The sequence below is a fragment of the Oryctolagus cuniculus genome, chromosome 4, assembly GCF_964237555.1.
Source record: "Oryctolagus cuniculus chromosome 4, mOryCun1.1, whole genome shotgun sequence".
Taxonomy (NCBI): domain Eukaryota; kingdom Metazoa; phylum Chordata; class Mammalia; order Lagomorpha; family Leporidae; genus Oryctolagus; species Oryctolagus cuniculus.
The window spans coordinates 30,623,209-30,636,059 of record NC_091435.1 but is presented as its reverse complement, the minus strand read 5'-3'; the positions used below and the strand labels follow the sequence as shown (position 1 = coordinate 30,636,059).

General features: G+C 34.5%; 1 long non-coding RNA gene across 18 annotated transcripts in view; it reads left to right on the top strand.

Annotated features, from left to right (window-relative positions):
• Window positions 1–12,851, top strand: part of LOC103350594 (uncharacterized) — a 663,701-nt gene that overhangs the window by 323,291 nt on the left and 327,559 nt on the right. The window contains exon 1 of one of the 18 annotated variants that reach the window (XR_011387775.1): window positions 9,089–9,125. The exons of 16 other annotated variants lie outside the window; for them this stretch is intronic. This is a non-coding gene — a long non-coding RNA (uncharacterized lncRNA). Of the gene's footprint in view, window positions 1–9,088; window positions 9,126–12,851 lie in introns of those variants that run through there. One more of the 18 variants, XR_011387774.1, reaches the window with a different exon arrangement.

The window sequence follows — 12,851 nt, the reverse complement described above, 5'->3', positions numbered from 1 at the left end:
CTACAAATTGTGAGACAATAAAGATATTTATTTTGCTCCATTTTCTACAAATGAATGTTTAGTCAATCTTTGGTTGTGGAATTTATGAAAGGTTAGCCCCTGTAATCTACTAATATATCAATGACACAATTAGGTTGTCAGAGAGAAATGGCCTTTCATTCTCAAGGTTTTTCTTTAGTTTTTATATATTAACTTTAATGTTCTTATATTTTATTTATTTGAGAGACACAGAGGGAAAGGAGGGATGAGGGGAGAAAGAGTGAGCACTCATCCTCAGGTTCACTCCCCAAATGTCCACAACACTGGATCTGAGCTGGGCCCTGCCAAAGTTAGAAACTGGGAACTGAAGTCAGGTCTCCCACATGTACTGTAGGAATCCAGTCACATGGGAGCCATAAAACTGCCTCTCATGGTCTGCCTTGGCTGGAAGTTGGTGTCAGAAGTCTGAGCCAGGAACTGAAACCAGAAACTCTGCTGCGGGATGTGGGCATCTTAAGAGCTGGCTAAAATATCAAATCCCTAATTTTGATGTTTTTAAAGCACATTTCTATATTTATGATTTTGAGTCATGATAGTTTAAGATTATTTTTAACCTTTGCTTGTAAAAAACATTGGGCTATAATTTTTAAAATTATTCTATTATTACTAGTTTTATTACCAAAACTATATTAATTTTATAAAATAAATAAAAAAATTTTATTCATTTATTTGAAAGAGTTACAGAGAGGAAGAGGCAGAAAGAGAGAGAGAGGTCTTCCATCTGCTGGTTCACTCCTCAAATTGCCATAATGGCTAGGACTGGGACAGACCGAAGCCAAGAGGCAAGAGCTTCTTCCAGGTCTAACACTTTGATGCAGGAGCCCAAGAACTTAGGCCATCTTCTGCTGCTTTCCCAGGCAAATTAGCAGAGAGTTAAACTGGAAGTGGAGCAGCTAGGACTCCACCCAGCATCCATATGGGAAGCGGGCATCAAAGGCAGAGGTTTTACCAGCTATGCCTCAACACTGGCCTCATTTTCTTCTTTAATATGGGTATTAACATATACAAAGCATAATTATTTTTGGCATTTGTACAGTTGTTATGTGAGATAAATGTAATGTGAAGTAAATTAAAATTCAGTGTTGAAATTGTTGCTGTCTTTTCTATTTCTATGGAAGGTCATGTGTTTAGGTATTTGGGTTTATGGGCTTAATCTCAGTGAGATGCCATGTTATGGGACTTCTCACACTTTAGTGTCTGTTTCTCTCCCTTTCTCACCAACTTTCTATTAGTTGCTTTACCCAGTTCCTCCTCCACATTTAGTTTGAAAACCATTATCTCAGCCATAGCAGTGGTGGTGGCTTTTTAAAGGTCTAGTTGAAAACTAAAGTCTGGTCCATTTCTCAGTAGATGCCCCAAACAGCTTCAGCTGTGAGTATTTTGTTTGGTTGTTTATTTCCATTTTCCAATCTGTCACTCAACAAGAGGGCTTTGCCCCAATCCCTGGTTTCAAAAAAAGAGCACCATTGTCCCTGGTCCCCCAACTCACATGAACAAATTTTTCATTCCTGATTTTACCACAAGGTCCTGAAATCCTGCCACCTTTTTCCTTTCCAACTGTGGCCTTGGTCCTTAGTACTACTTGTTAATTTGCATTGCTCTTCTGGTTTTCATTCATTGACATTCCATTTTTCTTCACCATGGTTTTCTCTTCAAGCCCTGCTGAAAGAGATAAACATGTTAGACTGGACTATAAATTTCAATGAGTAAAACTGTCTACCCAAACTGTGGATTTTTCCAAGATTTTTTCTGGAATAGAGAATGTAGCTTCAGAGTGGTGTGAGTGAAAGACAGTGGTGAGAAAAAAAAATTGTTTTATTTGGACTTTGGTTTCTACCAAGGCCTAGTTTGTTCAATAAACCTGTTCATCAAGTTTTATGTTAGAATTTACTTGTATATTTTCATTTTCATGATAATAATGCAATGTTAAAAATCTTAAAATCTTAAAATAGATACTCATTTTGAAATATTCATGTATATACAGACTTTATGATTGAAGTAAAAAATATTTAATAAAATCAAACCATCTAGACTTTAAATTGCAATCCATTTTGTATGAATATAAATGAGCTTAAAATAATATTGTATTTGTATAAAAAATCAAGCAAAGGAAATATAAATCACAAGCTATGCTTGTATCTGTTTAATTTTAAACCATGATAAAAGAATTACCCTGCTGTGGCTCATTAACACACTACTAAAAAACAAATCGTAATTTTTTTCCTATTTTATGTAGCATTTTATTTTGCTGATTATGTGTTCTCATAAAACAGACCTCCGTGACTTATATAAATGTGGAAAGGAGTTATTTCTGAGAAATGTTATTGGCAATAAGGAATTGGCTTAGGTAAACTATTTTAAAATTGCTTCAGGCTTATATGGAGATCAAATTTATCACCATGTAAATTCATATAACATATATTTAATTCCATAGTTGGCTGTTATCATTCTGTTTGTCGGCATGTAACCTAATATGTTATTTGCTCTTGTTCTCCAGTTGTCTGATATCTTTGGACTCTCTTCCTTGGACTGATTCTAATATTTTGATAAATTTAATATTATTAGTGGTGTTGATCTAATTAAAATGTTTTTATGACCCACATAAACATTACATTGCTAGAGTAAATGATTCAGCATAAGATTCAGACCAAAACATAAAACTCTCTTCAACCTCAAATCATCTTTAAATCATAGTAGGCACTACATAATTTAGTGAGATGTTTGTATTTTAAGTATTAATTATAAATATTATACTTAAAGCAGTGATTAATTCATAACATTCAGTAATATTATAGATTTACTTGCTCACTATAACATCAGTTACTACAGTTATTCTATTGTCAAGACTGCCACTGTGAGTAAAAATAAACATGACTGGAAATCTAAATGCGTAAAGATCATCTGCACGTGCCAGACTCAACAGAAAATAATTAAATCAGGAATAAATACATTATATATTAAATGTTTATTTCGTATTAGTAATAAGGTGTTGGGTATAAATATGTGAGTGGCCTTGATAGCGAATACTTTCACTTAATTTCATTTAAATGTAATATTGGGATATTCTGAGACATTAATCAGTCTTTAGGTAAAAGGATGGTGTTTAAAGTAAAATTTGAGTTAGTATTGTGTATTCAGTATTTCTGAGCTTCATAATAAATTGCGTATGATCTAGAGTACTTATTAATGAAATTTGCACAGTAGTAGTAGATTGACATTCACAAGTAAAAGTAAATGTATTCCATCTCCCAAAACACTGAAATATGCTACACAAGGTAAAAAGGGCAGATAAGTTTGAAAATTTAAATTGATATTGAAATGTAAGTGAATCTTATTCATCATTATCATCATTGTTATTGACAAGAGGCAGATTTCATTCACTAGGATTACGTATTTTATTTAAGAACAAGAGCTGCTTCCTGACATGAATTGTCTCTTGTATCTACTTTTCTGAAAATATTATTGACTGAAACATGTTGATTAAGTTTTATACTAATTTAATTACAAGATTCAAAGATGGTAAAGCCTTAATGTAGTTCATAATTTTATAATATAAACTGACAGTTCTCTAATGCTGTGTAGTTTTCAAAATGCTTTCATAAGCATTATCTCTCTCGATCACTCCAAGAATCTTTGCAGTAGAAAATTGTATCCCTATTTTAAAGATGAAAAAATTAAGTTTCAAAAGTTATATCATTTAGCCGTTAGATGGGTGAATCAGAACTCAGTTCAGGTCAAGAAAGATAGTCAATGTTAAGAATTTTGGCCTTGTTACTTGAAGATATGAACACCCAACCTTCATCCTTTACTGGTTATGTGTTCTTGAGCAATTATACTCTCCTTGGATCTTAGTTCCTTAAATCTACTAAACAGGGTGACAGGATTCCTTAGAGGGTAGTGTAATAATTAAATGAGTTGGCATTTGAAAAGTGTGTAAAATTTACATGCTGTATTTTTAATGGACACCCAGTATGTATTTATCAATTATTGTTAGTACCAATTCAACCTTGAAATCCTGAATTGCACTTATTTGATGCTCTGCTTAGAACTCTTTTAGCCTTATTGGAAGACATCCTAACTTAAAGTACTTAAACAAAATAAGAAAATTATTGGAACACTGAGTAGGGAAAGTTGCTATGGTAATTGGAAACATTCAAAGGGAAATTTGAATCTCATTTTAGTTTAAATAGAAGACCCAGTTCTTCCCCAATAGATCTCTGTGGCCATTTCTCCTCTCTGCTATCTCTGCTCCAGCTCGTGAGTTAGTCTCATTCTCTAGGCTTTGTTCAATGTGTTCACATGTCAGGCAATGCTTGCAATGTGTACTGGTCCTTTTTCCTTCCATCAGTGTTAGGAAAAATGAGGAGATGGGATTTTATATGATTACCATGGTGACTTAGGTATTGATTTGTTATCAGAAACAATGGAATGGAAAAATGTGACTGCCAGAAAAAAAAAAAAAAACACAGAGAATAAAATATTACAAAGATATTAAACAGTGTACCACATTTGAATTTTGTTTAAATCAAAAAACCAAAACTCCTTTAAGTAATATTGTGCAAAAAGCATGCAGATGATCATTATACCATGGTGCCATCAGACAGGCAGTACTAGGCAGTGGGAGCTTAGATCCCTGGAGTGCAGAGGAAAACATATGCATGCACATTTATACACAGCAGACAGGCTGGTTGCTGGTGGTCTAATTTCAAAAACAGGCCAGTGTGGTTATTTAGCTACCTAATGAATGAACACTTACCAGACATTCATGTTATACCAAGATGGCAACAGAAGCTTGACTCTGACAGTTGCACGAAATGAGTTTACAAACCTAAATACACTAGTTAGCTTGTTGTTAATCCATCACCAACATAGCAGCCATATATTACTTTTGAGTGAATATTTATAGTGTTAAAATATTTAAGTCATTCAATGTTATAATTATTTTTCTCAGCCCCTCAGGCATCTCTCTGGTCCTTGGAAAACATTTTAAAAACCACTACTCTATACAATTTTCTGGTGAGATTGAATAAAGGCACTGCTGCATTAAAAAATTGACTTGTAGTAATTGAAACTTCACTTAAAATTATATATTTCATGATATAATCATCATTATACATACTGCAGACTTTTACTCACTACACAGCTAGTTTAATGCTTAAACACAATTGCTTTTCTCTACTTGGTACAAATTCCCCCTTTTCTGGGATATGAGTTCTGAAACAATCTTCTGTGTCCAAATTTGAACTCATCACCCATTCCCCACACCAGCTCTCCTTTTATTATTTCTAACTCAGTATCTATGCAATTATGAAGCCTAGATGACATCCTTGAACTTTTTCTCAACACTCTATTTTTTAATCTGTAAATTGAATCTAAGTGCTCAGTAGCTATTAGTTCTATCTACTTATCACCTCTCTTATGGTTCCATTGCAGTTAGTAGAATTTTAACTTCTTGACTTCAGCTTCTAAGTTCTTTGTTGTGTATTCAATTTGAATTCCTTCAAGACAATTGAAATAGTGTCAAGATATTGGTTAGGCTCTTTGTTTCATTCTGTAGGAACTTCTGGGTAAAGAACATCCTCAACTGCATGTAGGTAGTAGGCTCATAACACACCAACATGTAACGAATTAATATGAGTTATAAAACGTGCCTATTTCCAAATATGTAGATAAATGCATTGATTCATTTCCATGTCATTGTTACTTTGGTTTAATATAGGAAAATATTACCCCTGAAAGAAGACTTATGGATAAAATTTATAAGCATTGCTATGAAATGAATACACATTTGAGATTTGGTTAATGCTACTTCTTTTTAAGGCCATCATTTGTTATAGCTCACAGGTGCTGACATTTGCTTCTGTTTCTTTTCATATTTAATGTTCATTACAGCTTTATAATATAGACTTCTGCAATTAAAATGATTCTGAATAGGAATTATCCTATAATTCTCATACTATTTTTATTTTCTTGTCACATATACAGTATCCATCAAGTGCAGTCATTCAGAATGATATTTCAATAATTTAGGATAGCATACTCATTTTTCTAAAGTAGGAAGTTTAGTAGTTTTTCTATTTTTTTGTAAAGTTTCTCTGTAATGATCAATAGTAATCACCCATGTTCTCCTGCATTTCTCCTGGTTCTTGTATAGATCAACAAATGTTTAGTATTAATTCACAGAATATCCATCTTTTCTGAACTTTGGTGATTCCTTGGAAAGTAAAGCCTGATGATCAAGTGCAGCTGTAATATATGTATGCATGCATAAATACACTAAGTCTGGAAATGCTGTTTATAGAAATGTCACAGCTTAACACTTCATAGTTCAGAGCACAGATCATTCTTTACTCTTTTAGATGCATTATAATTCATTTTTTCAAATATTTATTTATTTATTTACTTGAAAGGTAGAGTTACAGAGAGGCAGAGGCAGAGAGAGAGAGAGAGGTCTTCCATCTGCTGGTTCACTCCTCATATAGCTGCAATGGCCAAAGTTGCACCTATACGAAGTCAGGAACCAGGAGACTCTTCTACATCTCCCATGGGGGTGCAGGGACCCAAGGACTTGAGCCATCCTCCACTGCCTTCCCAAGCCATAGCAGAGAGCTGGATCATAAGTGGGGCAGCTGGGACTCCAACCGGTGCCCATATAGGATGCCAGCACTGCAGACAGTGGCTTCATCCACTACGCCACAGCGCCAGCCTCATAACTTATTTCTGATGACATTTGTTTGTTATTTTACATTTTAGCAGGATTCAGAAATGAAGTATTAAAATAGCTCAAATTGAATATAACAAAAGGTATTGTTTCTGATCTAATGCAACAAATTTCATATGACATAGAATAAAGTCTCTTAGTAACCAGTCAAGTCTATTCCAAAACTTATGAAAGGTTGTCAGGAACAAGAAAGGAAAACCAGGAAATAAAATTGTTTTGGTTAATGTTATTAGTGGAAGCTTCCTTTTTTCAGAATACATTTCAATAGATAATATTTTTTCTATTTATCTGACAAGGATAACCCAATTATAAGGATTTATTATTTTCTATGTATTGTTACAAAATAATACATATTTACTAGATTAATGAAAATATAGAAAAATCAAAGCTTGCCATAATTCTGTCACCAAAATGAAACCCATTCTAGATTTCATTCATTTTAGTCCTTTAAAAGTAAATATTTATATACTGTCTTAATCCTATTTGGGCTACAGTAAGAAATTGCCATTGACTGGATGCCTCAAATAACATAAATGCATTCCTTAAACTTCTGGAATCTAGTAAGTTCAATTTCAGCATACTAGCATGGTTAGGTGCTGGTGAGGGCCCTGTTGGCATAGAGCAGAGAGAAAAAAGCCAAACAAACAAGCTTTCACATGCCTTTTTATAGGGGTACTAATCCCATTCATAAGGGTTCCACCCTCACAATCAAATTAATTCCAAAGGCCCTACCTCCTTATGACACTTTTGAAAATCTGTTTTATGCAATTGTCTATTTGCATATGACACATAGTCAATTTTTTAATCAATCTATTTTTCTTGAATTTAATGATGATAAACAATTAACAGCTTTTAATATACTCTATAGGCTAATAACCCAAAATATATTTCAACATGGACTTTTCCTGCCCAAAAGCCCACAACCACCAGCATTGCACCAGGGCTAAGTCAGGGGCCAAGAACTCCATTCAGTTTTTGCACCCTTGTAAATGCTTTCAATTAAATGGTTGGGAACTTAATACTTTATCCCTTTTAGTATTTTTTTGTTCTACTTAATACTATTGGTTGAACTCCTTAATTAACACACAATTATTCTTAGGTGTTTAAATTTAACTGAAAAGTGATCCCTGTTAAATATAAGAGTGGGAATAAGAGAGGGAGGAGATGTACAATTTGGGACATGCTCAATCGGACTTGCCCCAAATGGTAGAATTAGAAACATGCCAGGGGATTCCATTTCAATCCCATCAAGGTGGCATGTACCAATGCCATCTCACTAGTCAGAGTGATCAGTTTCAGTTCACAATTGATCATAATGATAGGATTAAGAGCCAAAAGGATCACATAAACAAGACTAGTGTCTGCTTATACTAACTGATAGAATAAAAAAGGGAGAGAACGATCCAACATGGGAAGAGGGATACACAGCAGACTCATAGAATGGCGGATGCCCTAAACAGCACTCTGGCCTCAGAATCAGCCCTTATGGCATTCGGATCTGGCTGAATAGCCCATGAGAGTATTTTAGGCATGGAAAGCCAAGACACTCTGGAAAAAAAAAAGACAAAACAAAAAAACCCTAAATTAAGATCTCTGTGAGTGAGATCCCAGTGGAAAGAGCAGGCCATCAAAGAAGGAGGTACCTTTCTCTGAAGGGAGGAGAGAACTTCCACTTTGACTATGACCTTGTCTAAATAAGATTGGAGTTGGCGAACTCAAAATGCTTCCATAGCCTTGGCAACTCATGACAAGAGCCTAGGGTGATTACTGACGCCATAAATAAGAGTGTCAATTTGCTAAATCAACAGGAATCACTGTGCACTTACTCCCTATGTAGGATCTCTGTCCTTAATGTGTTGTATAATGTGAATTAATGCTATAACTAGTACTCAAATAGTACTTTACACTTTGTGTTTCTGTGTGAGTGCAAACTGTTGAAATCTTTGCTTAATATATACTAAATTGATCTCCTGTATATAAAGAGAATTGAAAATGAATCTTGATGTGAATGGAATGGGAGAGGGAGTGGGAGATGGGAGTGTTGCAGGTGGGAGGGAAGTTATGGGGGGGAGCCACTGTAATCCAAAAGCTGTACTTTGGAAATTTATATTTTTTAAATAAAAGTTAAAAAATATTAAATGGGTGGCAGGGATCCATGTACTTTAACTGTCATCTACTCCTCCCAGTGTACAAATTAGCAGAATGTTGGACTGGAAGCAGAGGAAGGCACAGATCTCTAAATTCTAATTAGAGATGAAGGCATTCCAAGCAGTGGCTTTGCTGCTGCATCACAATGCTTCCCAGAACTATATTGTTTCAGTTAATCAAGGTGATTGTTCCCTGTAGCTCCTCTCTTCATTTTGAGGTAAACAACAAGACGATAGGATTTTTGACCTATATTTCTCTAGTTTTGCTCTTTTACTTGTTCAATGTGCAGTGTACTACTATCTGTAATATCCCACTGTCCATGCAGTCCTTTCCAACAGAAGTAGAAATGTATGTGTGAAGGTGATTCTGTAGGCTGGTGTTGTGACGTGAAGGGTTATTTTTTGTTTGTTTTCAAAAAAATTTCATCTATTTGAATATTTATAAGTTGTATTTAATGTGTACAAATTTCAGATATTTCATGCATACAGATTTAGGAATATAGTGATACTTCCCAATGTATTTTCCCTCCCACCCACGCTCCCACTCTTCCTCCTCTTTTCTCTTCTAATCCCTTTCTAAGTTTTTACAATGATCTACTTTCAGCTTACTTTATACTCATAAGATTAACCCTACACTAAGAATTCAGCAAACAGTAAGAAGAAAAAAAACTATCCCAGATTCTGAACAATCATTGAAGCTCAAAATTCCAATTTGACTCCATATATTACATTTTGGTACTCTCTTAGTTACTACAGATCTGGGAAAACATATGGTATTTATCTTTTGGGACTGGCTTATTTCACTAAGTATAATAATTTCCAGTTGCATACATTTTATTGCAAAAGACAAAGGATTTCATTCTTCTCTATGGCTGAGAAGTTTTCCATTTTGTGTGTGTGTGTGTGTATCACATTATCAGTCTCCAGTTATCAGTTGATGGACTCTGGATTGATTCCATATCTTAGCTATTGTGAATTAAGCTATAGTGAACATGGGGCTACAGATAACTCTTTCATATGCTGATTTCAATTTGTTTGGGCAAATTCCTAAGATTAGGATTGTCGGGTCATATGGTGGATCTATTTTCATTTTTCTGAGTTATCTCCATACTGTCTTCCACAAATGGTGCACCAGTTTACATTACCAACAACAGTGTATTAGGGTGCCTTTTGGCCCACAACTCCACCAGCATTTTTTGTTTATTGATTTCTGTATGATAGCTATTCTAACCCAGGTTAGGTGAAACTTCATTGTGGTTTTGATTTTCATTTCCCTGATGGCTAGTGATCCTGAGCATGTTTTCATTTGTCTGTTGGCCCTTCCATCTTCCTGTTTTGAAAAATGCCTGTTCAAGTCCTTTGCCTGTTTCTCAACAGGATTGTTTGTTTTGCCGTTGTTGAGTTTCTTGAGCTCTTTATAGATTCTGGATATCAATCCTTTATCAGTTGCATAGTTTGCAAATATTTTGTCCCATTCTGTCAGTTGCCTCTTCACTTTGATGAAGGTTTCTTTTGCTGTGCAGAAACTTCTCAGCTTGTTGCTATTCCATTTGTTTAATTTTGCTGTGATTTCTTGTGCATCTGGGGTCTTTGTCAGGAAGTGTTTGCCTTTACCAATGTCTTACATAGTTTCCCCAATATTCTTCTCTATTAATTTGATGATATCAGGTCAAAAATGCAGATCCTTGATCCATTTTGAGTTGATTTTTGTACAAAGTATAATGTAGGGGTCTCCTTTCATACTTCTGCCTGTAGAGATCCAATTTTCCTAGCACCATTTGTTGTAGAGGCGCTCCTTGCTCCAGGGATTGATGTTACCTCCTTTTGTCAAAGACTAGTTGATTGTAAATGCATGGATTGCTTTTTGGAGTTTCTATTCTGTTTCATTTGTCTATATTTCTATTTTTGTGCCAGTACCAGGCTGTTTTGTTTTTAGCTGCCATGCAGTATGTGTTGAAATCTGGTATTGTGATGCCTCTGGCTCTGTTGTATAAGATTGCTTTAGCTATTCAGGGTCTTGTGTTTCTATAAAAATTTGTGTATCATTTTCTCTAGGTCTGAGATGAATGACATTGGTGTTTAAATAGGATCACATTGAATCTGTATTTTGCTTTTGGTAGTTTGGACATTTTGATGATATTAAATCTTCCAATCCATGAATATGAAAGATTTTTCTATTTTTGTTTCTTCTCCTATTTCTTTCTTTAATATTTTGTAAATTAATTGTAAAGATCTTTCATCTCACTGATTAAATCTATTCCAAGGTGTTTATTCTTGTGTGTGTGTGTGTGTGTGTGTGTGTGTAGCTATTGTGAATGGAATTGATCTTAGAAGTTCTTTCTCAGCCAGGGTTTTTCTGTGTATACAAAAGCTTGACTTTTGTGTGTTAATTGTATACCCTTCCACTTTACCAAAACTTTTTAATGAGTTCCAGTAGTCTCTCACTGAAGTCTTTTGGATCCTCTATTTATAGAATCATGTCATCAGCGAGTAGGGATACTGTGACATCCTCCTCCTCATTTTGTATCTCTTAGATTTCTTTTTCTTGCCTAATGGTTCTGGCTAAAACTTCCAGGACTCTATTGAATAACAGTGGTGAAAGTGGTCCTCTTTGTCTGGTTCTAGATCTTGCTGAAATCTTCCAACTTTTCTCCATTTAAGGTGATGCTTGTTGTGGATTGGTGGTAAATTGCCTTGATTGTGTAGAGGAATGTTCCTTCTAAATGCAATTAGCTTATGATTTTCATCCTGAAAGGCTGTTGTATTTTCTCAAATGCTTTACCTGAATCTATTGAGTTAATCATATGATTTCTATTTTTCAATTTGTTAATATGATATATCACATTTATTGAACTGTGAAAGCTGAGCCATCATTGCATGCCAGAGACAAATCCCACTTGGTAGATTTTATATGTCCAGGAATCTATGCATTTCTTCTAGATTTTCAAATTTGTTGGCATATAGGTCTTTGTAGTAAATCCTGATGATTCCTTTTATTTCTGTGGTTTGTTGTTGCATTTCCTTTGACATCTGTGATTGTATTAATTTGGGTCTTCTCCCAAATTAATTTGGTTAGTTGTGCCAATGGTGTATAAATTTTGTTTATTTTGTTTTAAAAGGTCAGCTCTATTTCACTGATATTTTGTAAATTTTGTTTCAATTTTGTTTATTCTCTAATTTTAATTATTTCATTGTTCCTTAATATTTGGGAATTTTGTTGTTTTTGTAGGCCCTTAAGATGCATTGATAACTCATTTATTTGCGATGCCCTTTGGATTCCTTGATATAAGCATCAAGTACTATAAAATTCCCTCTTAACACTGCTTTTGCTGTCTAGCATACATTTTGTTATGATGGATTGTTATCTTCATTCACTTCCATAAGTTTTTTTTTAAATTTTTGTTTTGATTTCCTCTATGGCCCACTGCTCACTCAGGAGCATGTTATCCAGTCTCCATGTCTTTGCATATATTCTCAAGATTCTTCAATTGTTAATTTCCAGCTTCATTCCATGTGGTCAGACAAGATGCATGGTATGATTTTGATGTTTTTAATTTTGGTGAGGCTTGCTGTAAGCCCTAGCATATGGTCTATCCTGGAGAAATTTCAATTAACTGATGAAAAGAATGTGTATTCTGCAACTGTGGGATGAGAGGTTCTGTAGATACAATTTAGGTCCATTTGGTCCATAATGTCAATTAGCTCTGTTGTTTCCTTGTTAATGTTCAGTCTAACTGACTTGTCCACTGATGGAAGTGGGGTGTTGAAGTCCCCCATTACTATTGTATTGAAGTCAGTATCTCCCTTTAGATTCATTAAGATTTTTTTTTTAAGTAACCAGGCAGTCTGGCATTGGATGAATACATTTATTTTAGTCATATCTTCTTGTTGAATCGATCCCTTAATCATTAGATAGTGCCCTTCTTTGACTCTTTCTTTTTTAA